We start from the raw sequence: 25,655 nt of genomic DNA, 5'->3' as shown, positions 1-25,655 counted from the left end.
TTGACAGCATAAGAAACAGTCTTACACTATCTATTAGAGAAACAGTCCTATACTATCCTATACTCATGATCAGCCTTATGACCATGTATATGCCTGGCAGCTTCTATGACCATGTATATGCCTGTCCTTAGTCCTATTTGGTGATGATATGGATAGAACCCATGTCCTTTGGAGGGCAACTTTCTGCTCTCTTTCCAGACAATGGAAAGCAAAATGTTGTTCTGACAGTGACCTTGATACCGACAAGAAAGAAGAGCAATTGCAAAAGTATAATGCTTTCTTTCTCATTCCGAGAACCACTGTTGCCTGGCATAAGCCTAAGAGACACATTTATGAAATCCCTGTGGGTTGATTTCCATATTGCGTTGCATCTATTTACAGAGCATTAGTCTACCTGTATTTAGTTTGATCCAGTTCAATATATTATTCCTCATTTTTTGTATATATCTGCTGATATTATATTGAATATGAAGCATACGTACACTCATATACACAGCCATTCTGTGCCCTGCTTTTAATTCTTCGTGCATATGCATTGCCTTCCTTTCTTTTCTTTTCACGGCCCCTGGAGAAGGTCAAACAAATGTTACGTGGTTGAAAAGCATTGAGTAATTCAGAAACCCTTTTAAAAATACATCAGGAGAGCTCCTGTCCCTTTCATATCTATATCCATGTAATTTTCACTATATGTTCTTGAATGTTATAAATACGTATTTGATGTGTCTAGCTCAGGGATGGGCAAACTTCAGTCCTCCAGGTGTTTTGGACTACAACTCCCACAATTCCTAACAGTCTCAGGCCCCAAAAATACCCTTGTTCATGCAGTGACACGAGGCCACAACTGTGAAATTGGTTCGCAATGGTGCTCCAGTCAACTTCAAGCTCCTGTCACTTGGATATTGGCAATTTCTTAATACTTAAGCTAATTTTGTTTGCTTTAGCGTCACAATCATTTCTGCTCCTGGTAATTTCGTTTGTAGCTCTTAATACATTATGTATGGAATTTAGCATTTCTCTTTTCATCCTCTTCCTCCTTTTATCGTGAAAAAAATTATTTATGTCAACAAAGTTATGGTGGATGTTGATAACATGCAAAATAGTTTTTTTTTTGTTTCGTAAGCCCAGGAAGCGGTCATTGATGTGTTTCTGCTACAATGAACAGAACCCAGCATGAGTCTTAAGATCTTTCTCTTTCAGGATTAAAACAAATAACACTCCCACAACACAAGGTAAAGCAACAGCTGATGGAAAATGCACAATCCTGTATATTAAAGGGATGTCTCCTAGTTCCTAGTTATTTCTTTTACAGACGAATGCCATGGATATTAGAAAGCAGGGCTTATTAGTTGACTGATGCCAACTTCAATTGCCAGGAGAGGTCCCCAAGAATGACCTGGTGTCTTTCAAGCCACATCTCATGGCTGTGAGCAACACATACAAATGACCATACATTACGACTGTAAATCTTTGTACATTTGATTCTCCCAGGCAGGAATGAATAACTGTTACCATTTATCCCTAAGTTATGAAAAAGGTTATTGAAAACTGTGTTGTCTTTAACAATTGTTCTCATTCCAATCTTTCTGAACGTTCTGTGCCGAAAGCAGTGGCCAACATCCTACATTGTATTGTTTTCACCCCTGCACACCATGTTGAATCTCTTTAAGAGAAAAAGTGGAATAATAATAATAATAATAATAATAATAATAGGAGAGAGAAGTGGAAACACCAATCTTCTACATTCCATCAACAGAACAGAGTTCTGTCACTTACAGCTGCTGCTTCCTTCATAAATCAACTTTGAGGACTTTTATAACTTCTAAACATTCCCAAAACTGTTGATAAGTAAGCATCATAAATACAAATCAGTTTCAAATGCATATCTCTAGTTACATATTTGTAACTGTGGTCATGAAATCCAGCCATGGAAAAGTCCTTTTGTGGTGGAGACTTGTTTTTCTGCACAGAAATGCAGCAAAAACTTCAGCAGCAAAAACTTTGTTTTCTGCACAGGAAACTTGTTTTCTGCATAGAATGGTTATCCCAAATATTAACACAACAGGTTCAATATCTTCAAGGTTGCATACAACAGCAAAAAGAAAATGAACTCCTTTTCCGTATATACACCTGTGAATCTTGCACAGAAAAGTTCCAAACTGTGAACTGCGCAGTTTTTGAGGACTTTCTCTCAGCTGGAAGAAAATTGCTAAAATAATCTCTTGCTTCCTTTGAGAACAAAATGAGCAAAGAATGACATCTCTAGTGCGGAGGGGGATTGTCCTTGTCTGAGGAGCGGTTTAATTGTCTGGGTTTTCTTCTTCTTCTCTGGTTTCAAGATTATTCACGGAGCAGGATGATTGAAGGGAAATAATCTCTTGAACCAGATGAGCCGCCTTTCCTCTCCGGCCTCCACCTGCGTGCAGAGGATGGTTGCAGCAATGTGCAGGAGGAGAAATGATGGAAGGTAAATGAAACATTCAGCGAGATGGCAATAAAACAAAGGCCTAAATTATATACTCAGATGGAACAGATGACTGCATAAAATTATGTCAGATAATCAAATGCTGGAACCAGTAAGTCACTATGATCACCTTGGTAGGACTTCTGCAAATCATAATGAAAAACATGCGGCAACGTGGAAATCTGGTGATGCCTGGGCTGTATTAAGAAAAGAGAGCAAAGACACACTCACTCCCATTCAAAGACAAGATTAAGGCGGGTGCTTTGTGGCACATACATCATGGCCCTGCCTGGAATTAAGTGAGAGATAAAGGAATTTTGTGCTGAAATCTCTCCGATCACTGCCCTGCTGCCTTTGCAAAACCTGGTTGTACGAAAGTAGACAAATATCCCCAAACTTTTTCTACCATATCTATCATGATTCCAGTTTCAGGGGTCAAATGCCACAGTTTAAAAACTTGGTTCTTTCCGACAAGAGCAGAATAAATTGAAGAGATTTAAAAAATCTGTTTAAAGTCCCCTAGGCAACCAGAAGAAGTGTTTTCACATTGGGTATTACATGTTCCAACGGGATTCCGATTGAGGTAAAGACATATTATTTAGCCTGTGTAAATTCATAAAACTGGTAATATTTATTTATTTATTTATTTATTTCGAATATTTCTACACCGCCCTTCTCCCCGAGGGGACTCAGGGCGGCTTACACAACTGGTAGGATCACTACCAGTACATCATAATACAATAAAATAAGAATAAAACAGTTAAAATAATTAAATAACATAGTAAAATACAATATATAAAAATTTAAAACAATGCAACACCAAATATATATACCAATCATCCATCAGACCTTGTGCAAAACCTTTATCCGATCCATGTCAATGCTAACTGAGTTCATTCATTAAACGCTTGCGCGCATAGCCAGGTCTTCAGCTTCTTCCTGAACCCCAAAAGGGATGGAGCCTGCTGGATGTCACTGGGGAGGGAGTTCCACAGCCGAGGAGCCACCACCAGCCATGCTTGTGAGGCCGGTGGGATCGAGAGCAGGGCCTCCCCGGATGATCTTAAGGTTCTTGTGGGTTCATAGGAGGAGATGCGTTCGGACAGGTAAATTGGACCAGAACCGTTTAGGGCTTTGTAGGTCAAAACCAGCACTTTGAATTGGGCTCGGTAGCATATTGGCAGCCAGTGGAGCTGGCTTAGCAGGGGGGTTGTACGCTCCCTGTAAGCCGCCCCAGTTATTAATCTGGCTGCCGCCCGTTGTACTAGCTGGAGCTTCCGGGCCGTCTTCAAAGGCAGCCCCACGTAGAGCGCGTTGCAGTAATCCAAACGAGCTGTAACCAGAGCGTGGACTACCGTGGCCAAGTCAGATCTCCCAAGGAACGGGCGCAGCTGGCGCACAAGGCGGAGTTGTACGAAGGCTCTCCCGGCCACTGCTGAAACCTGAGGCTCCAGGCTCAGCGATGAGTCCAAGAGAACCCCCAGACTGCGAACCTGTGTCTTCAGGGGGAGTGCGACCCCATCCAACACAGGCTGTAACCCTATTCCCTGTTCGGCCCTTCGACTGACCAGGAGGACCTCTGTCTTGTCTGGATTCAGTTTCAATTTGTTAGCCCTCATCCAGTCCGACACAGCGGCCAGACACCGGTTCAGGACCTGAACAGCCTCCTTAGTGACAGGTGGGAAGGAGTGACAGAGCTGGACATCATCTGCGTACAGATGACACTGCACCCCGAAACTCCGGATGATCACTATAGTTGGCCCACTGTATCCTCAAGGGTTTGGTTCTGGAACATGCTACAAACATGAAAAACATGGATAATCACAATCCATGTTATTGAACCATGGCAATTTGAAGGTGTGCACTTCCGCATGTTTGTATTCACAGCAACCCATGAGGTCAAATCCCATTACTTCAGAAACTTCACATTTCAATTGAGATGCCATTAGGTTGGGAAGGTAGGGGTTTTTTGAGGGGGGGGGGTCATTCATGATCATAAACAGAACCCTTAGCAGTTGCAATCTTGTGATTCCATCGTATGATATAGCAGCTCCCAGATGCAAAGCCAACATGAAATTTGAAGCTTCTTTGAGATGGTTTGATAAAAAGGAGCAAAGGTGAATCTTCAGGGAGGGCAACATAGCATTGCTGTTAATAGCTTTTTTTTTTTCTTTTTTCTCCAGGTGATAGCTTTTTCTCCCCTATCTACATTTTTTTCTCAAAATATCCCACAAGTCACAGATCTGAGTTGTTTTTGTTCTGGGTCTCTTTTTAAAAAAAATGCTGCAAAGATAATTCCATGCATTACTAATGTGTTCAAACAAATGGAACGATCCCCTTGAAGCGAATTATTGCCAGCAGACAATTAAAACAACATTGTGAGCTGACCAATTGCACAATTTAAAATTCATTCCAGGGGACTCCCTCTGCACATTTCAAGGCAATTGATTGCTGCCAAAGCTGCTCTTTGGATGTAAACAGGCATTTCATTTGCCCTAAAATTATGGATGGTTGGTTGCTTATGCTACAGTAATGCCAGCAAAAGAGCAAAATGAAACCTTCAGCGGGAGCACAATAGATGTGAAAACCTCTTAGATTCATTGCATGTCTAATATCACCTGTATTTTCCTCCAGTCCTTGTTTTGTCTTTGGTCGTGATACCCTTTTCGTCCTCCATGCAGATTTCTGGATGTTTTGGTACCCATATTTTCTTAATATGTAGAAATATGATTCTATCACTCTCTCAAGGGGACAATACAAATGTAACTTATGGGAATTCACCTGACACCTGGTATCTGCTTCCTTGGAGATTGCAAAGTGCTGGAAACCATTTGACATGATCTTTACCACTTAAAGGTTGGATAGATTCTGGGAGATGCTTTTTTGGGAGCAAATTAACCTATAAATAAGGACAACAAAGGCCCCTTTCACACAGCTGTATAAAATCCACATTGAACTGAATTATATGGCATTGTGGACTCAGATAATCCAGTTCAAAGCAGATATTGTGGATTATTTGCCTTGACATTCTGGGTTATATGACTGTGTGGAAGTGCCTCAAAGAAGCTGGGAAAGTGACAAATGCAGCATAGTAGTATTTGCATAGATAGCTGTGGGTACATCTACACTGTTGACTTCATACAGTTTGGCACAATTTTAACTGCTATGGAAGTGGTAGTATTGCAAGGTCTTGAGCCTTTTCTACCAAAGATGACTGAATCGCCAAGGATTACATAGCATTGAGCCATGGCAATTAAAGTGGTGTCAAACTGTATTCATTCTAGACCAGTGGTTCTCAACCTGTGGGTCCCCAGGTGTTTTGGCCTACAACTCCCAGAAGTCCCAGCCAGTTTATCAGATGTTAGGATTTCTGGGAGTTGAAGGCCAAAACATCTGGGGACCGACAGGTTGAGAACCACTGATCTACAATATTAGGTTGAACACATACACATATCGACTTCGGCCAACTATTTGAGGAGCCATTTAAGAGTGGGATACCTTTTCAAGGGTTCTGGTCCCCTGAGTAAGATATGGGAGATACTATGCAAGGGACACCAGAATACACTCCAAATCTGTGCAAAATGCCATCTATACCTGTAAAGATGTGACCCAAGGGATGGACAGAATAGGATTCATTTGACCTTCCTGAAGGATGTCTGCCTATCAGGCATTCTACCTGGAGAATGGTGAAAGTTTCTTTTGCATTCCTTTTGTTAAATTAAGCAAGCAACTCTAATTCCATCCCATTTTGATTGTCTCACCTCTTTATTCTGCTTTGAGGTGCAAAATATTTCTGTATGTTTAAAATGTATTGGTCGAAAATGGAAGGATATTTTTTTTCTGCAAAAGCAACTCAGAAATGTATTGACACAGGATGGAATGTAGAAAAGGTCTTTTATGCAATAAGGTTCCTTTCCCTTTTGGTGCCAAACGTGGCACTTTCTAGTTAAAAATGATGGATGGTGTCTGGGTGTATTTGCTCTGGACAGAGTCTTGAGTGAGACTCAATCAATCATTCTGAATAGGAAATCAGGACTAATGCACTCAAACAATATCTGTAATGTGCCCTGTCCATCTATCACCATCCACCTGTGCTACAGTCAGGGGACCTTCTTGAACATTATGGGATTGACGGTGTACGTTTGAGTACAGCCTGGGAGTTTGTTATTCATATGGCAAAATATGTGTTTCTCAGACCTTTGTGTATTTTCATAGCAAAGTATCAGGAATTTGAACTCACACTGGACAGACACTGCAGAGATTTTGGAGAGAAACACAACAAAGTTGGTAACTTAAGCTTCTATAGTCTCAGTGTGCATCTATATGGTAGAATTAATGCAATTTGACACTACTTTAAATCAGTCAATCCATATTCTTGCTCACTCTACTCTGAATGTCTCACAGTTTTGACAATATTCTTCTTAAACTGTAGTGTCCACAACCGGGCAAAATATTCAACGTAAAATGTCTCCAAAGGTAAATAGATTGGTGCTACTACAATAGGTTTCCAACTTTAGACTGAATCTTAATGGAGCTATCTAAGGTGCTGATTCTATTTCGAGACTAGACCTCCGTATCCTCGCTTACTCCTTGAAAGCTCAGAGTAAATCCTGGAGCAGATCCACCACTCTATTGACAAAGAAACCATCAACTGCTAATGGGGAACATAGGTTGCTGTAAGTGTTCCGGGCTGTATGGCCATGTTCCAGAAGCATTCTCTCCTGATGTTTCATCCACATCTATGGCAGGCATCCTCAGAGGTTGTGAGATCTGTTGAAAACTAGGCAAGTGGGATTTATATATCTGTGGAATATCCAGGGTGGGAGAAAGAACTCTTGTCTGTTGGAGGTAAGTGTGAATGCTGCAATTGGCCACCTTGATTGGCATTAAATAGCCATGCAGCTTGAAAGCCTGGCTGCTTCCCAACCTTGAATATAAAATTATTCCTGGTATGTCTCCACACAGGTTTCAATTTGCAATGGAATGAGGCTGAAGTTTTGATGTCCCTGTGACTTATTTCTCACTACATATTTAGAGCAGTATGATTCCACTTTGATTTCCATGGTGCCATCCTATTCACAGTTTAGGACAGATCTCTAGTGTCTCGCCAAACTCCTCATTCCAGGATTCAACCAAGGGCAGTTAAAGTGGAATCATAGTGCTTTAACTGTGTCATAGGGATCTCAGTTTTCTTCAAAACCCTTAAGAAATGAGCCAAAGGGCTTTGACAAGCTAAAAGTCTGGTCAGATGTCACAGAAAGATATGCAAGAAAGAAATACATTGAAACTATGGGTGCATTTCTTCCCATAAAGGTTACAAGGTTGAGCTGTCATTTTCTATAATGCCTCTCCTAAACAGCACCGCTTACTAATTTAGGTGAATAAATTCCCACTTTCCTCCCTCCCCTCACTTTTTTTTTTTGGAGGATGAAATTTATTTTGTATTGCGCCGCAAAACTCGATTGAACGTTCATCATGCATCAGGTAAATGTTCCCTAAGCAACACTACAAGCCTGGGAAGGTGAAAGACGTTGTTCATCAAATGTCAGCCTCCAAAGGCAACATGCTATTAAAGCAGCAGTGTTCCTGTAATCAAGGCAAATGCAGTCCAAAAGCAGGGATATGCCTTTGTAACACAGAGAATGTGAGGGAGCAAGAGTTTAAAATCAATGATGACAGTAATTTACATGAATCATAATGCCGAAACCAGTCTTTTCCCCCTTCTGCCAGCGGAGACAATTGAGGGAGCAATATTTCCCTTGCCACTTTTCGACTCAGAATTATACAAATGCCGAAAATGGCCTGGTTCTGCTACAGGTTGTTATTGTTCGGCATACAGATAGTCAAGGGCAACCAACCATATCTTTTATTTTAGGGGCAAGACAGAATTTTTTTCGCTTGGCCTTTTTTGTTATAAATGTTCCAAAATCTGCATATAATTTTTGTTCTCATGGAAGAGATATATACAATGTAGAAGAAAACAGAACTGATGTGTTCATCCACCCAGGCAAAAGGTATATTCCTCAAAACACCTGATGAAACCTGAAAAACTGGGGTGTCATCTCCATCGCAACCAAAAAATAAAACCCATTATACTCATTTATAATAATTACAGGGCAAGCTGATCTAAAACACTTCTCTCCTTGCTTAAAAGAAGGCTTCACTATTCTTATCTTGGGGCCATGAAGCCAACTTTGTCATTGTTGCTGTCATCATAATTGTTGTAAAGCCATTCCTGACTTACGGTGATCTTAAGGTGACCCTATCCTGGGGTTTTCTTGGCAAGATTTATTTAGAGTGGTTTGTATGGCCTTCTCCTAAGGTTGAGAGAGTGTGACCTACCCAAGGCCACCCAATGGGTATGTTTCCATACATAAGTAGAGCTAGAATCCCAAAACCAGAGCTCCAAGAAAAGCATGGACAAAGGTAAAGGTTTTCCCCTGACCTTAAGTGTAGTTGTGTTCACTTCTGGGGGTTGGTGCTCATCTCCATTTCTAAGCTGAAGAGCCGGCATTGTCCGTAGACACTTCCAAGGTCATGTGGCCGGCATGACTACATGGAGTGCCGTTACCTTCCTGCCAGAGCGGTACCTATTGATCTACCTATTGATGTTTTCAAACTGCTAGGTTTGCAGAAGCTGGGGCTAAGAGTGCGAACTCACCCCGCTCCCAGGATTCAAACCACCGACCTTTTGGTCTGCAAGTTCAGCAGCTCAGTTTAACCCACTATACCTCAAAATGAGGATCCCATTTATGATCAGGAGACCATCTTTAAACCACTACATCCTTAAAACAAAGACAAACTCTTAAAACAAGAATACAGTTAGGAATCTATGCCATTTAGCCCTGCTTCACACTGGACTGTCGGCTTTGTTATAAGGGGAGAGAGCCAAAGCGAAAGGGTCTATACATACACCATAAATCAATTTGTTTATTTTGATTATGGATTGTTCAGTGTGACTGAAACTGAGCACTTTTTTTTTACTTCATTAACATTACTCCCCCCCCCCCCCCCCAAAGATGTTAACATGCTGTCAATTTAGTCATTCAACTCTTTGGACAACAAAGAGCTCATTGGAGCATTATCACTCCACAAGAAAATAGGAAAGGGATCCATTAGATACCTTCCGTCACTTAATCTACCGGGGCTGTTTATTTCAGAGCAAATTCATTTGCATGTAACCTCGGACAAAACGGTCCAGACTCATTTGATGCCCATTTATTCCCTGATCTGTTTCTATTGCTGTTTGTCTATTGCAGTGTAATGAATTGACTCAAATGATGTGTGTAAGTGTGTGGCACAGGACGGATGAATATTTCATGGGACAAGCCAGGCCATGTAGAAAAATGCAGCCGTTTATGGAAATCTAAATCAGAAAGAGACTCTTTTGTCTCTTGCAACAGAAGTTGCGTTTTCCAGCAACCAGGAGACTTGGAAAGTTCGTTGGAGTTATGGACTGGACGATTCTCAAGATGAGAAAAACCCCCACATTATCTGATATTTCTTCTGACGGTGAAGTGTTTTATGAAGTCTGTACACTATTTCCATCCCATCTCCCGAATCAGTCAGTTTCTTGAATTATTACATAGTTTAGTACTATATATAATGGGAACACGTTTCACCTACCTTTAGACTTTGCTTTCTGACAACTCGATCTTTTGATGTTAATACATTCCATTAATTTGACAAAGGGCCCCCTTTTTCCAACAGTTCTCCTTGCTTAGACGATAATGGGAAAAGTGGACCCCTCTCTGAATCACTTTTAAATGTGTGCAAAAGCTGTTTTAACTTAAGCAAGCATTAAAATGTAAATATAGTGTGTTATTCAGATGTTTCAGCAATCAAAATATCCTGGGTCCTGCTTTTTATCCGACTGCAGTTTCTGATAGTATTCTGACAAATTCGAGTGAGGCATTCTGCAATAGTATGCAAGGCTCTTTGGATTTGGGTTGCTGTGAGTTTTCTGGGCTATATGGCCATTTTCCAGAAGCATTCTCTCCTGACGTTTCACTGACATCTATGGCAGGCATCTTCAGAGGTTGTGAAGTTTGTTGGAGACTAGGCAAGTGGGGTTTGTATATCTGTGTAATGATGTCCAGGGTGGGAGAAAGAACTCTTGCCTGTTTGAAGCAAGTGTGAATGTTGCAATTGGCCACCTTGATTAGCACTGAATGGTCTTGCAGCTTCAAAGCCTGGCTGCTTCCTGCCCGGGGGAATTCTTTGTTGGGAGGTGTTAGCTGATCCTGATTGTTACCTATTTGGAATTCCTTGGTTTCCTGAGTGTTGTTCTTTATTTAAGTTTAAGCAGCTGAGGGGGAAAAGGAATGGGCCTGAGGCTGTTAGGAATTGTGGAAGTTGAAGTCCAAAACACCTGGAGGGCCCAAGTTTGCCCATGCCAGCACTACACCATAGTTGCATGTGGTTGCTTTGTCAGTCAAACAGCATTTTCTGCACATAGAAAATCATATTTCTATATAGAAATAATATTTCTGATGCAGAAAATTCTACCAAGAAATCTACTCCTGTCTCTACTGAAATAAGGGCCAGAATGAATTCTGATGATGGTAAAGAAACCAAACCAGACCATATTGCACTTTAAAATTTTCCCCCTTCCACTTCCCCAAAGATAAAATAAAAGCATTCACGATGCATTGGTGTGCTGTACATTATTTATTGGAGATGCCAGGATATGCATTTCATTATGCATTTAAAATGGTTAATTATGTACGTACGAGAGGAGACTTCAGAACTTTCCTGACTTATGTCATAAATCAGTATTTAGGCTTCTTTCTCTCCCTCTAAAAAGTTCTGAGTCATTTCACTTGAACTGGTAGTAAGAGTTCATAACTTTTTATTACGGCAATATTAATTATTCTCCAGTCTCTCGTAGAGTTATGTATATGAGATATACACCATGAATATTAAGGCTGATAATGCTCAGAGGAAAGATGAGGCGTGTGAAGAGAAAATGTAATTTTCGGATGCTTGGTGCCTTAGGGTAGTTTGATGGAGAAGGACAAAGGAGGGAACACTGTCTAATGTATTGTATGAATTTTATACATTGTACAGGAGAAAAGCGGGATAGAAATGAATAAATAACAACAACAACAACAACAACAACAACAACACTGCAGGAGCTAGGTTTGGTGGGTTCTATCTTTGGGGGACATTGAATCCACAGATTTCTGTCCAAACTTTGAAGGAGCTATTCAAGGTTTTGAATCCGATCGCCGCTTGCCAGATCTAAAACTCAGAGAGGATTGGATTGCTGTGAGTCTTTCGGGCTATATGGCCATGTTCCAGAAGGTTTCTCTCCTGATGTTTCACCCACATCTGTGGCAGGTATCCTCAGAGGTCTAGTTTCAGAATGCAGAGTAATTTCAATAAACTAGATTATATGGCAGTGTAGATTATTATAATTATTATCCATTTGACTCAAAGACATAGTATGACATAGCAAACGAGATATATATGCTGGATTATATTATTATTATTATTGTTGACACAAAGACAGAGTATGACACAGCAAATGAGATATATATGCTGGATTTCATATCACAAAATTACAAGTCGAACAATTACTATTCTTATTTTATTGTATGACACAGCAAACAAGGTAGATATGCTGGATTTCATTTCATAAAATCACAAGTCGAACACTTCCCAAGTGTCTAGGAGTGTGTGATGTATTTTCGGATGATGCACGCAGATCCCAGTGGGGTGGCCTTTTGCAGTTGACAGATCGTAATTTTGTCAATGTCTATTGTTTCCAAATGCCGGCTGAGATCTTTTGGCACGGCACCCAGTGTGCTGTGCCAAAAGATGATGATGATGATGATGATGATGATGATGATGATGATCCGCTTTATCTCCCCAAAGGAAACTCAAAGCAGAGTAGATCCAGTTCTACTCAGTGCTTGGAGTCTGGCCCAGTAAGCTTTGTGAATGAGGAGATATTTGATCCAGAATTGCCCCAGATCCATGCCAGCATGCTGACTACTATGGCTCACTGGCTCTAAATGGGAGGAGAATCTGTCATTTCCAACAGCGGAAACTCTTAATTAAAACTCCTGGTTCCTTTTTTTTCTATGGAGTTGGGTCAGAAACATCTCTGCTTTATTCCCACTGACTGAACACCGTTCTCTGAAGCCCTCAGCAACTCTCCCAACTCCTCCGCGGAGTCAATAAGCTCCCTGTATGAGTAAGTCTTGCGATGAGAGTGCCACCAGCCATTATTTAATCTTTACAACCATGAGCTAGTTCAGGACCACAGTGGTCTAATTAAAAAGTCTTTTAATATATCATTGATTTCTCAATATGCCAGCAAAGGTCTGCTCCACGCTCGGTATTAGTTTGAAACTGCTTTCGCCCCTAGCCAGGCTTTATAAGCAATCATTAAAAAACAGAAGAAATGATAATTAGAGGGAGATTGGAAGAGGGAGCTACATGAAACCCGTCGAGTTTGGCAGGGAGAAGTCTGATCTAGCAATATTAGTCTCTGAAGTAACCTGTGTGAGCGTTTCAAGGGGATGGGAGAAACTGCAACCAATTCCTCATATTGTACACATGCATCCTAATATAAAATATGAATTAAAACATTTATAATGTCTTACCCTATACCCAAGTATATCATCATTCCTGACATTTTAAAACATTTTAAAAGTAAAAGTAATTGAAAAAAAGACTAAGCACACAAAACAATCTAAAGTGATCTACAAATAAGAGTTTCATAGAGTTGGAAGCTCACCCCGCTTCACGGATTCTAAACACTGACCTTTCTAAACTTGCTGATTGAAACGTTGGCAGTTGGAATCCAGGGAGCAGGATGAGCTCCTGCTGTTAGCCCCAGCTTCTGCTAACTTAGGAAAGGTAAAGGTTTCCCCTGACATTAAGTCCAGTCATGTCTGACTCTGGGGGGGTTGGTGCTCATCTCCATTTCTAAGCCGAAGAGCCGGCGTTGTCCGTAGACACCTCCAAGGTCATGTGGCCGGCATGACTGCATGGAGCACCGTTACCTTCCCGCCGGAGCAGTACCTATTGATCTACTCACATTGGCATGTTTTCGAACTGCTAGTTTGGCAGAAGCTGGAGCAACAGCGGGCGCTCACTCCGCTCCCGGGATTTGAACCTGGGACCTTTCAGTCTGCAAGTTCAGCAGCTCAGTGCTTTAACACACTTCGCCACCGGGGCTGCTAACTTAGCAGTTCAAAAACATGCAAATGTGGGTAGATCAATAGGTACTGCACCAGAGGGAAGGTAACAGCGCTCCATGCAGTCATGCTGGCCACATGATCTTGAAGGTGTCTAGGAACAACACCAGCTCTCTGGCTTAGAAATTGAGATGAGCACCAACCTCCAGAGTCAGACATGACTATACTTAATGTCAAGGGAAAACCTTTACCTACCTATATATAGTATATTCTGGCTACTGATAATACTAAAGGCAGTAGCTGTGTGTTTTTTCCCTACTATTTTCCTCATTCTTCCTGACAAAGGTATATGAGCGGATGTCACATTTCAGTGATCACCGAAGTAAAAGAAATCCATGCTTCCTTGACATATACACACCTTTTTCAAGGCAGAGTTTCAGATTAAGTGTGTAATACACAACACGGCTGAGAGGCAGTGGCACATGTAATGCTAGAAAGACTTGGTTCCCCCTCCCCTCCCCTTCCTTTACAAAGGTAGCAGAAGCAGCCAACTCTTCATTTCAAGCTCCAGAAAAAAGCTAAATCATTAACTATAATGCATGGCTATGTGGGCTAATATATCATTCCCCCACCTGAGAATCCACAGGTGTTCACCTAGCTCTCCAAATTATAAATAAATCTATGTCTAGGAATGTGTCTTGATGAAAACTGTGGTTGCCGAGTTCCACACAGCAGGAACACCTTTCCGCGGTGTTAAAATATTGTCAGAAAGCAGAAACACAGAGTTAGTGGATGATGTTAACAGGCTGCTTGCTGTTCTGTGACATCAAATGGGTATGTTGAAGACATTTCTCCCTCCCTAAATTAAGATTAATAAACTAAAGGCACTCGCAACCTACAAGCTAGCGTCTCCGACATACTATGCATTCTGCAGTGTAGTGTAGGACAAAGGTTTTGCCTTTCAATGCAATGTAGAGCCAATGGAGATCTGCAGAAACTCATTCCTGGATTCTTGGACTGGATTCACAGGTTTGGAAACCATGAATTCCTATGAGGAACGGCTTCAGAAGCTGGAGAAGTTTGTTTGGAGAAGTCAAAAAGGGGTGGGTGAATGATAGCCTTATTTAAATATTTGATAAGATGTCATGTTGGAGGTGAAGCCCATTTATTTCCAGAGACTAGGGCACAGAAAAATACATTAAAACTACCTGAAAATAGATTCCACCTAAACATTAAAAAGAACTTCCTTATGGCAAGATCTGTTTGACAGAGAAATAATCTGTTGTCAAGGAGTGAGGCAGAGCCGTCCTTCTCTGAACATTTTTGGATGGTCATTTGTCAGGAGGGCTTTGATGTTGTACTCCTATATGGCAGAAAGGACTTGAACTGGATGGCCCTTTATATACAATGGAATAGTAATCCATGGGTGTGCAAGTCCCACCATATACAATGGAATAGTAATCCATGGATGTACAAGTCCCACTATATACAATGGAATAGTAATCCATGGGTGTGCAAGTCCCATTATATATATCTAGCTGTGCCTGCCCACGCGTTGCTGTGGCTTTTTGGATTTGCTTGTTCGCCTGGTGGATTAGCAGTGAATAGCCTTGCAGTCGCAAAGTGTGGCCATTTTCTTCCTATTGAAATCCTAGTTTGATGTGCTGGAATACACTGAATAGTCTCAGTGTGGCAGGTATGCATGCTGTTATTAGTGACCTTGATTAGCATGTAATGGCCTTGCAGCTTCAAAGCCTGGCTGCCTCCTCCCTGGGGGAATCCTTTGTTTGGAGGTGCTAGCTGGCCCTGATTGAACCCCCTCCCTTCCCGTCCAGGGAGTTGAAGAAGGACCAGCAGAAGACAGGGATCAGTGGAAGGCGCCTCCCCCAGGCTGCTGTAATCAATAGCCATGATATTTAGTAATAATATGAAGGATGTGGTGGATTACAATTTCCCAAAACTTTTGGGTCAATTCCCCCAAAACTTCCCCAATATTCACAGTTGGCTGTGTTAGGTCTGTGTGCCAAGTTTGGTCAAGATCCATCACTTCAGTGTTCTCTGAATACAGGTGAACTACAATTCCCAGACCCGAAAATCATGCCAGTATTCACAGTTGGGTATGTTGAGTCTGGGTGCCAAGTTTGGTCCAGATGTAACGTTGGTTATCTTCAGTGCTCTCTGGATATGGGTGAAGTACAACTCCTGGATAGCAAATCCAACCCCCTCCAAACCCCGCTACTATACCAAGTTGGCTGTGTTGGCTCTCGCACTGCATTTCATTGGTTGTGTTATATGGGTCTACACTGCCTTATTATTATTATTATTATTATTATTATTATTATTATTATTATTATTATATAATGCGGTTTGTACGGCCTTGGACTGCTTTACATGGGTCTATGCTGACCATATAATTCAGTTTGAACTGCATTGGTCTTATATTTGCTTTCAATGGCTGCATTTCAATATTAATGTGTAGTCCATACAGGGTTATGTGATGGCATACTATGGGGCATAGCATTAATACAAACTCTCAAGCAACCAGAGATGACTCTCAGTTATCCGACATCGACCGCTCCCATGGGTGCCGGTTAAATGAGAGTCGACAGTCATAACATTAATACAAACTCTCAAGCAACCAGAGACGACTCTCAGTTATCCGACATCGACCACTCCCCACGGGTGCCGGTTAAATGAGAGTCAACAGTCATAACATTAATAGAAACTCTCAGGCAACCAGAGATGACTCTCAGTTATCTGGCATCGACCACTCCGCACAGGTGCCGGTTAAATGAGAGTCGACAGTCATAGCATTAATACAAACTCTCAAGCAACCAAAGACGACTGTCAGTTATCCAACCGACCACTCCCCACGGGTGCCGGTTAAATGAGAGTCGACTGTCATAGTATTAATACAAACTCTCAAGCAACCAGAGACGACTATAATGTTCTGACCATTTCTAATTTAAACTAAACAGCGAAACTGAGGCCCTGGGGTGAGTGGGTTGCTAGGAGAGCTTAGTTCTCTAACTGGCAGCAATTGGATAAAAACAATTATTCCTTTCCCTCTAATTAGGACTTTATTTTTCTTTTCTTTTTGTTGTATCAACCTAGAGCCGTGGATAATGGGTTGTGTTGTCAAATTTCGATGTTGGAGGGCCTGTAGTTTTGCTGTTTTGTCCAGTGCCCTGATTCCATCACTCTTTTATATATATAGATGGCAGTGTAAAATGACATACCATATATAATTTGGGGGGCGGGTAGACTATTGTTTTCAAGATGTAGATGGTTGAATCAGTGGATACAGAGGGCCAACTGTTATTATTTTCCCAAAGATACTCATTGGCTTTGTCTCAATTTGGAGTTAATAAGTGTCACAAGGGTTAATCCACCCTGTCTTGATCTATCTAGAAGAAGAAGAAGCAATTTGCCAAGACTTCTTCTTGTCCTTGGTCTTATTTTCAAAATAGTTGCAGAACAAGCTGCATACCTGGCCTGAATATAAAAGAAAGCAATATTCAATAGACTTGGGTATTAGAAATTCTTTCCTGCCTAGGCCACTGGAAACATTAAAATGTACATATGCCATCATCGGTGGTCAAAAGGGAACCAGATCTAGGATCTGACTGTGTGTTTTGCCAATTAAAAATTCCAACTGTAATGAGCAAAGTATTTTAAAATAATAACTACACGAATTCCAATTAAGTGTTACACAGTAATTACAACAAGTGCGATTAGCAAATTTGAAATGCTGCTTCAGTCTAAATTACTATCATGGAACAGAGCAATGAGCAGGTGCATTCAGCCCTCAACAGGTGGAGCGGCAATTACAGGTGCTTACATATTTGATGGAAGAAGAAAAGGAAATAAACAGGGTCCATTATTCTGGATGCTAATGGCTGTCTCGGAGCAAGTTTGGTAGTTTGTCAAGCCTGAAATGTGTCCTTGCATAGCACGCGGAGAGGTACCAAATTCTGGAAACAAAAGATCTCTTGACAGCGACTGCAGCCCGAGGAAGCAAGAGAGCTTGCCGGCACAAACCCAACATCACTCAAAAGGTTTGAGGCATTTTCAGTGAAATTTTGGGCAGCCCAGAAATATGGCTTTCTACTTTTGCTATAGCCTTTTCTTCTATTTCAGCTCCATTGGAGCACATCATCCTAGAGTCCATCTACACTGTTGAATTAATGCACTTTGACACTGCTTTAATTGCCATGGAATCCTGGAATTTGTAGTTTGGTGAGGCATCAGTACTTTTTGACAGAGACACCTAAAGACTTTGCAAAACTGCATCTCCCATGATTCCCTAGCACTGGACCATAGCAGTGAAAGAGGTGCCAAACAACATTCATTCCACAGTGAAGATGCACACCTACTTTCCAGCGATTACCTAGGGAACTGGCTCTCCCATTTACACCAATGAGTCCAAGTATGCAAGACCAGCATAAATCAAGATCCACCTATAGCACTGGCCAACACACATTTTGTTGCCTCCAATGGGCAGTTGGTTCTCGCAGAAGCAGAGGAAGCAGGAGGACATTTTTGCTCCCTGGCTTCAGGTAGGATTTGGCTAAGATTTGGCTAAGATTTTAAACTGAGTTTGGGCTTGGCTCCTGTGGTCAAAGTCTAACTGTTGTGTGACTGTTGTGTTGAAAGAGAGCCAGGTACTTAAGTTGATTGACAGCAGGCATTGTCCCCTGTTAATTGAGTTTCTGGGAAAGCTTTATTTGCCAGTGTGAGTTTCTGCCAGAGCCTGATCCCAGAAGGGCAGTTGGTTCTCGCAGAAGCAGAGGAAGCAGGAGGACATTTTTGCTCCCTGGCTTCAGGTAGGATTTGGCTAAGATTTGGCTAAGATTTTAAACTGAGTTTGGGCTTGGCTCCTGTGGTCAAAGTCTAACTGTTGTGTGACTGTTGTGTTGAAAGAGAGCCAGGTACTTAAGTTGATTGACAGCAGGCATTGCCCCCTGTTAATTGAGTTTCTGGGAAAGCTTTATTTGCCAGTGTGAGTTTCTGCCAGAGCCTGATCCCAGAAGGGCAGTTGGTTCTCGCAGAAGCAGAGGCAGCAGGAGGACATTTTTGCTCCCTGGCTTCAGGTAGGATTTGGCTAAGATTTGGCTAAAAAGGCACCTTTACTAACTATCCTTTGCAGTACATACAGGAAACAAAGCAACATAAACAAATACACAAAGAGGTGGTTTGTTGCAGTTTGCACATAAAGTGCGTGCATACTACTTAACTGTACAAAGATCCCACTTGGCCACCACGCTCACCAAGAGATGCAACAAAAGCAAAACATTCCCATCACATGCACCAGCTGTGGCATGTTCCGCTTTTTCACACAAAAACTAGACAACTACATCTGCTCCAAATGCAAACAGATGACTCTGATGGAGCAGAGGATCCAACAGCTCGAGCACCGTATTAAGACCCTTAAGGACATTCAGGCACTCGAGCTCTTCTTGGACACTGCACAACACGCTGCTGTAGATCAGCAGCCTGAATCACACCAACACCACCAAGACCATGATCAGGAACCTTATGGGGAGATCAACTCAAAGGTAGACAACCCTCAGGCTTGGAAGGAGGTCACCCATAGAAGGAGATGCAGGACCAGGCAGCCTCCGCAGAACTCCTCTGCTCAGCTGCATTTACACAACAGATTTGAAATTCTTACATCATTAACATACAATCAGGAAACACATCTTGTGGAGGACCACAGTTTCTTAGATACCACTCAGTGGACCACCCTGGATCAATGCGCAGGGGATAGCCCTGACGGGGACAGTGCATCACCACAGTCACACTTATGTAATCATGCAAATGCTCCATCCCCAATCATAGACCAGGAGCAACAGGAACATCCTTGGGAGAGTAATGGGCTCTCGGATGTATCTCAATGGATTGTCATTGATGAATGCACTGGGGATGTTGAGGAGGAGGACAACACTTTACACCTACATGATTCACTTCAACAGGAACACTCTTCAGGGGACACACACACTGTCTTGCACAAAAGGGACCCTGTCAATCCTCAAAGGAAACAGGTCTTGGTAGTAGGTGACTCCCTCCTTAGAGGAACGGAAGCCATCATTTCCAGACCGGATGGGATGGCTCGAGAAACATGCTGCCTCCCGGGGGCAAAAATACACCATATCACTCAGAGGCTCAGCAGGCTCCTAAAGCCCCATCACCCTCCCCACCTTATGTTGATACATGTAGGTACCAATGACACCGCTAGGCATACTTTTCAAAAGATCACAAATGATTTTCGAGCTCTGGGAACAAAGCTAAAACTGTATAATGTACATGTGATCTTTTCATCCCTCCTCCCTGTTGTAGGACACGGCTCTACAAGGGCCGGAAAAATAGTACAGATCAATAAATGGCTCAGAAAATGGTGTCAAGAGGAGCATTTTAGCTTCCTTGACCATGGTCTACTCTTCCAAGAGGATGGACTACTGGCAAGCGATGGGGTGCATCTCACACAAGTAGGAAAACATCTTTTTGCACACAGACTCACAAACCTCATCAGGCGCACTTTAAACTAAATCCACTGGGGGAGGGGAACAACAGCCTGGCGAACACTATATTACCCACGACCACAGGGAACCGCCGTAAGGCTAAACGGAGGGCTGCACAAACACAGCAAGGACCAAGTACAGAGAGCACAATAATCCCAAATAAACAGTTCGAGGGGAGGTCACAGGGGCTTACATGTCTTTACACTAATGCTCAGAGCATGGGAAATAAGCAAGACGAACTCCAACTCCTAGCACAGCACCACACATACGATGTCATAGGCATCACTGAAACCTGGTGGGATGACTCCCATCACTGGAATTTAACCATTGAGGGCTATAACCTCTTTCACATAAATAGAACAAAGGGGAGAGGAGGGGGAGTAGCTTTATATGTCAAAAACAGTTACGTTGCAGAAGAAATGCACGACTGTAATCCGGGAAACCAGCTTGAAAGCATCTGGATAAGAATCAAGGGAACCGGGACTCAAAAAGATCTTGTCGTGGGTGTCTACTACAGACCTCCGAGTCAGGATGAAGGACTTGATGAAGCCTTCTGTCAACAGCTGACCAAACAGGCACAAAGAAGAGATATAGTAGTCATGGGCGATTTCAATTATCCCGATATCTGCTGGAAAACAAACTCAGCCAAGAGTACAAAGTCCAACAAATTCCTCACTTGCCTTGCAGATAATTTTATGGTCCAGAAGGTAGAAGAGGCAACAAGGGGATCAGCAACTCTTGATCTAATCTTAACAAATGTGGAAGACCTGATCAATACAGTTGAAGTGGTTGGATCCTTAGGGGCAAGTGACCATGTGCTCCTGCAGTTTGCAATACAAAGGAATGCTGAAACTAAGACAAGTCAAACACGCATTCTGGACTTTAAGGGAGCTGACTTCCAAAAAATGAAGGAATTACTGAGCGGCATTCCATGGACGCCGATATTAAAAAACAAGGGAGTTAAGGATGGATGGGAGTTTTTCAAAAGTGAAATACTCAAGGCGCAAATGCAAACAGTGCCAACAAAGAAGAAAAATAAGACAAGTGCAAAGAAGCCAGAATGGATGTCCAAAGAACTTCTAACTGAGCTAAAGCTCAAAAGTGACATGCACAAGAAGTGGAAAAGGGGAGAAATCACCAAAGAAGAATTCAAACGTATAGCCAACTCCTGTAGGGAAAAGGTTCGCAAGGCTAAAGCGCAAAATGAGCTCAGGCTTGCCAGGGACATAAAAAACAACAAAAAAGGTTTTTTTGCTTATGTTGGTAGAAAAAGGAAGAAAAAGGAGGCGATAGGGCCACTGCAAGGAGTAGATGGGGTGATGGTGACAGGGGATAGGGAAAAGGCAGAACTGCTTAATGCCTTCTTTGCCTCGGTCTTCTCACAAAAAGAAAGCCATCTTCAACCTCAGCAACATGGAATGGACGAAGGATTGGGGAAAATCCAACCCCAAATAGGGAAACAAGTTGTCCAGGAACACCTGGCCACTCTAAACGAATTCAAGTCCCCAGGGCCAGATCAGCTACATCCAAGAGTATTGAAGGAACTAGCGGAAGTTATTTCAGAACCACTGGCAATTATCTTCGAGAGTTCTTGGAGAACAGGAGAAGTCCCAGCAGATTGGAGGAGGGCGAATGTGGTCCCTATCTTCAAGAAGGGAAAAAAGAACGACCCAAACAATTACCGTCCGGTCAGCCTCACATCGATACCAGGCAAGATTCTGGAAAAGATCATTAAGGAAGTGGTCTGCGAACACTTAGAAACAAATGCGGTCATTGCTAATAGTCAACACGGATTTACCAAAAACAAGTCATGCCAGACTAATCTGATCTCTTTTTTCGATAGAGTTACGAGTTGGGTCGATACAGGGAATGCCGTGGATGTAGCATATCTAGATTTCAGTAAGGCCTTCGACAAAGTCCCCCACGACCTTCTGGCAAACAAACTAGTAAAATGTGGGCTAGACAAAACTACGGTTAGGTGGATCTGTAATTGGCTAAGCGAACGAACCCAAAGGGTGCTCACCAATGCGTCGTCTTCATCATGGAAAGAAGTGACAAGTGGAGTGCCGCAGGGCTCCGTCCTGGGCCCGGTTCTGTTCAACATCCTTATTAACGACTTAGACGAAGGGTTAGAAGGCATGATCATCAAGTTTGCAGACGACACAAAACTGGGAGGGATAGCTAACACTCCAGAAGACAGGAGCAGAATTCAAAACGATCTTGACAGACTAGAGAGATGGGCCGAAACTAACAAAATGAAGTTCAACAGGGACAAATGCAAGATACTTCACTTCGGCAGAAAAAATGGAAATCAAAGATACAGAATGGGGGACGCCTGGCTTGACAGCAGTGTGTGCGAAAAAGATCTTGGAGTCCTCGTGGACAACAAGTTAAACATGAGCCTACAATGTGATGCGGCAGCTAAAAAAGCCAATGGGATTTTGGCCTGCATCAATAGGGGAATAACGTCTAGATCCAGGGAAGTCATGCTCCCCCTCTATTCTGCCTTGGTCAGACAACACCTGGAATACTGTGTCCAGTTTTGGGCACCGCAGATGAAGGGAGATGCTGACAAGCTGGAAAGCGTCCAGAGGAGGGCGACTAAAATGATTAAGGGTCTGGAGAACAAGCCCTATGAGGAGAGGCTTAAAGAACTAGGCATGTTTAGCCTGCAGAAGAGAAGGCTGAGAGGAGACATGATAGCCATGTACAAATATGTGAGGGGAAGTCATAGGGAGGAGTGAGCAAGCTTGTTTTCTGCTGCCCTGCAGACTAGGACACGGAACAATGGCTTCAAACTACAGGAAAGGAGATTCCACCTGAACATCAGGAAGAACTTCCTCACTGTGAGGGCTGTTCGGCAGTGGAACTCTCTCCCCCGGGCCGTGGTGGAGGCTCCTTCTTTGGAGGCTTTTAAGCAGAGGCTGGATGGCCATCTGTCGGGGGTGCTTTGAATGCGATTTCCTGCTTCTTAGCGGGGGGTTGGACTAGATGGCCCTTGAGGTCTCTTCCAACTCTACTATTCTATGATTCTATGATTCTATGATTCTATGATTCTATGATTCAATGTTGTCTCTGTTACTGGGTATTTTTGACCTGCTGATTCCAAAAATAACACTAATTTTCTCCTACCGGCTCTAGTTTTTGAGATACAGAACATATGCCATCATATTGTTGCTGATGTTCTGTTGCTGATGTTTTAAAAGGTGCTTTTAGGATGTTTTAAAGATTTTTTTTAAATGATGTTTTTAAAATGTTTTTAAATTGTTGATTTTAGCCGGTTCTTGTAAGCCGCTCCGAGCCCTAGGGGAGTGGCGGCATATAAGTTTGAAAAATAAATAAATAAATAAATAAATATGCTGGTTAGTAGCCAGTTACAATAAATCACTACTGACTGAGAGGTCATGAGTTCGAAACCAACCCAGGTTGGATTGAGCACCTGATCATTAAATAGCCTCACTCGTTGTTTACCTAAGCACCCAAATGACAGTTGCATCTGTCGAGTAGAAAATTTAGGTACCGCTTTATGAGGGGAGGCTAATTTAACTAAAGTGTGTCATCATAAAAACGTTCAGCAGCGTGCGGAAGAATGAGGCAGTACTCCATCAAGGACTTGGTGTCACAGTGGATGATGAAGCAGCAGTTCTCCCTGTGGCCGGAATTGAGCATACCCTCATGAAGCCAGAAGCTGGAAAATGTTAAAAATTGCCTCTGTGTCTGTATGTTGTATGTCTAATGGCATTGAATGTTTGCTATGTATATGTGCATTGTGATCCACCCTGAGTCTCCTTTGGGGTGAGAAGGGCAGAATAAAATATGGTAGGTAGGTAGGTAGATAGGTAGATAGATAGATAGATAGATAGATAGATAGATACCAGTTGCCATCGGCTTGCCCTATCTAAGGCCCCATCTACCCTGCCATATAATCCAGTTTCTGAATCCAGATTATCTGCTTTGAACTGGATTATATAGCAGTACAGATCCAGTCTAAGAAACAACAGCTGATGCATCTATCCAATGCAATTTTCTGAATCAGTGCCCCAAATAACCCCAAAAACTAAGACTGTGTATTAGTGCAAACAAGTCAAAAGAGCTTTAAAACACTGGAAGTAATTTGGGACCTAAAGCCATGTTCTGAACTGGTGCCAAAAAGAAACTAAAGTTGGCTCCAATTAGACCTTTAAGGGGAGACCCTTTCCAAAGATGGGTGCCCCTGCAAAGAAGTCCCTCTCTCATGTCCATCCCCAACATATTGAACTCATTGGTGGGACATCAAGGACAACCCTTCACGTCCTCAGGAAGATGTATGTAGAAAGTAGTAGTTAAATAACTAACTCATGTCTTTTGCATGCAAAATAAATAAATGTGGACTAAAAATGCACCAATATAAAACAATATCAAGGTACTAAATAAAAATATAGAATCAGAATAATAGAGTTGGAAGAGACCACATGGGCCATCTAGTCCAATCCTCTGCCATGCAGGAAAAGCACAATAAAAATTAAAACAAATGGCTTTTAAATCTTGCATACTAGTATTCTGAAAATGTAAAAAAAAACAAAAACACACACACACACATTAATTATAAACACATAGAGGTAGAAGGGTGCCTTCCATTATTGCAATCACAAATTACCACCAGGAGCTTGAATTCAAACCAGAAACTAGACAGATAGACGAACGACATGGATCAAAATCCATAATTGTATCCTTCCTGATGTTTCCCTGCCTATCCTTTCTTGTATTGCAGCCCGAGTGGTGGATTTCCTTTTAAAAAACATTCACAAGTGTGGCTGACAGCCCTGTACCTTTCAGGTGAATCTTCTCAAGTTCAGGTTATTTGAGATACCGCTCTATGAATAAAGAGGTATGCCTAAACGATACTACAAAAATATATTACTCTCTTCTGTGGAATGAGCTGCAAAGCAACTGGGCTTTTCTTGCAAACATTTTGCAGATAACTGATCCCATGTTCTCTTTTGTTGCTAAGGGCCTGGGGCTATCAGGTTCCTACAAGGCTGTAGGTGAAAATCACAAGTCCGCAGAGAGGATTACAGTTTGACTAAGGGCTAGTCAAATGCAGAGCTAGGAGAGAATCTATAATAGCACGATATGTTTTCAGGATAAGAAATGCAGCTCTAAAGAAGGGCTCTTCCCATACATAGCCCTCACTTGGAAATTGCTTTCCCAGCTCCCTGAAGCTTAGGAAACGCAGATTGAATGAATAAAGTGATAAGAGGGCATATTTCCATCTGTAGTGCTTCATGTTAATTCTCTTTACACCCTCTTTTCCCCATTTGCTATTAAACCAATGGCTCAGTAGACCACATATGGATTGCTCATATTCTACCCTGTACATGATGTCTCTCTAAAATTTGCTCCATTTGTTCATTCACTAATTGTAATACATAGACATCAAATCACTTCTTGTAACTTCTTTCTTCAAAAGGGTAATCTCTTTCCAAACTTGAAACATTCCTTTAGTTCAGTGGTTCCTGACCACTGTGGTCCCCAAGAATTAAA

The 25,655-nt window shown here is 42.1% G+C and overlaps 1 protein-coding gene across 13 annotated transcripts in view; it reads right to left on the bottom strand.

The window, feature by feature from the left end:
* rbfox1 (RNA binding fox-1 homolog 1) overlaps positions 1 to 25,655 on the bottom strand; it is a 1,150,117-nt gene that overhangs the window by 973,432 nt on the left and 151,030 nt on the right. The window lies entirely within an intron of this gene.

Source organism: Anolis carolinensis, unplaced genomic scaffold, assembly GCF_035594765.1.
Source record: "Anolis carolinensis isolate JA03-04 unplaced genomic scaffold, rAnoCar3.1.pri scaffold_13, whole genome shotgun sequence".
NCBI classification, from domain to species: domain Eukaryota; kingdom Metazoa; phylum Chordata; class Lepidosauria; order Squamata; family Dactyloidae; genus Anolis; species Anolis carolinensis.
This window is presented reverse-complemented; position numbering and strand designations above follow the sequence as displayed.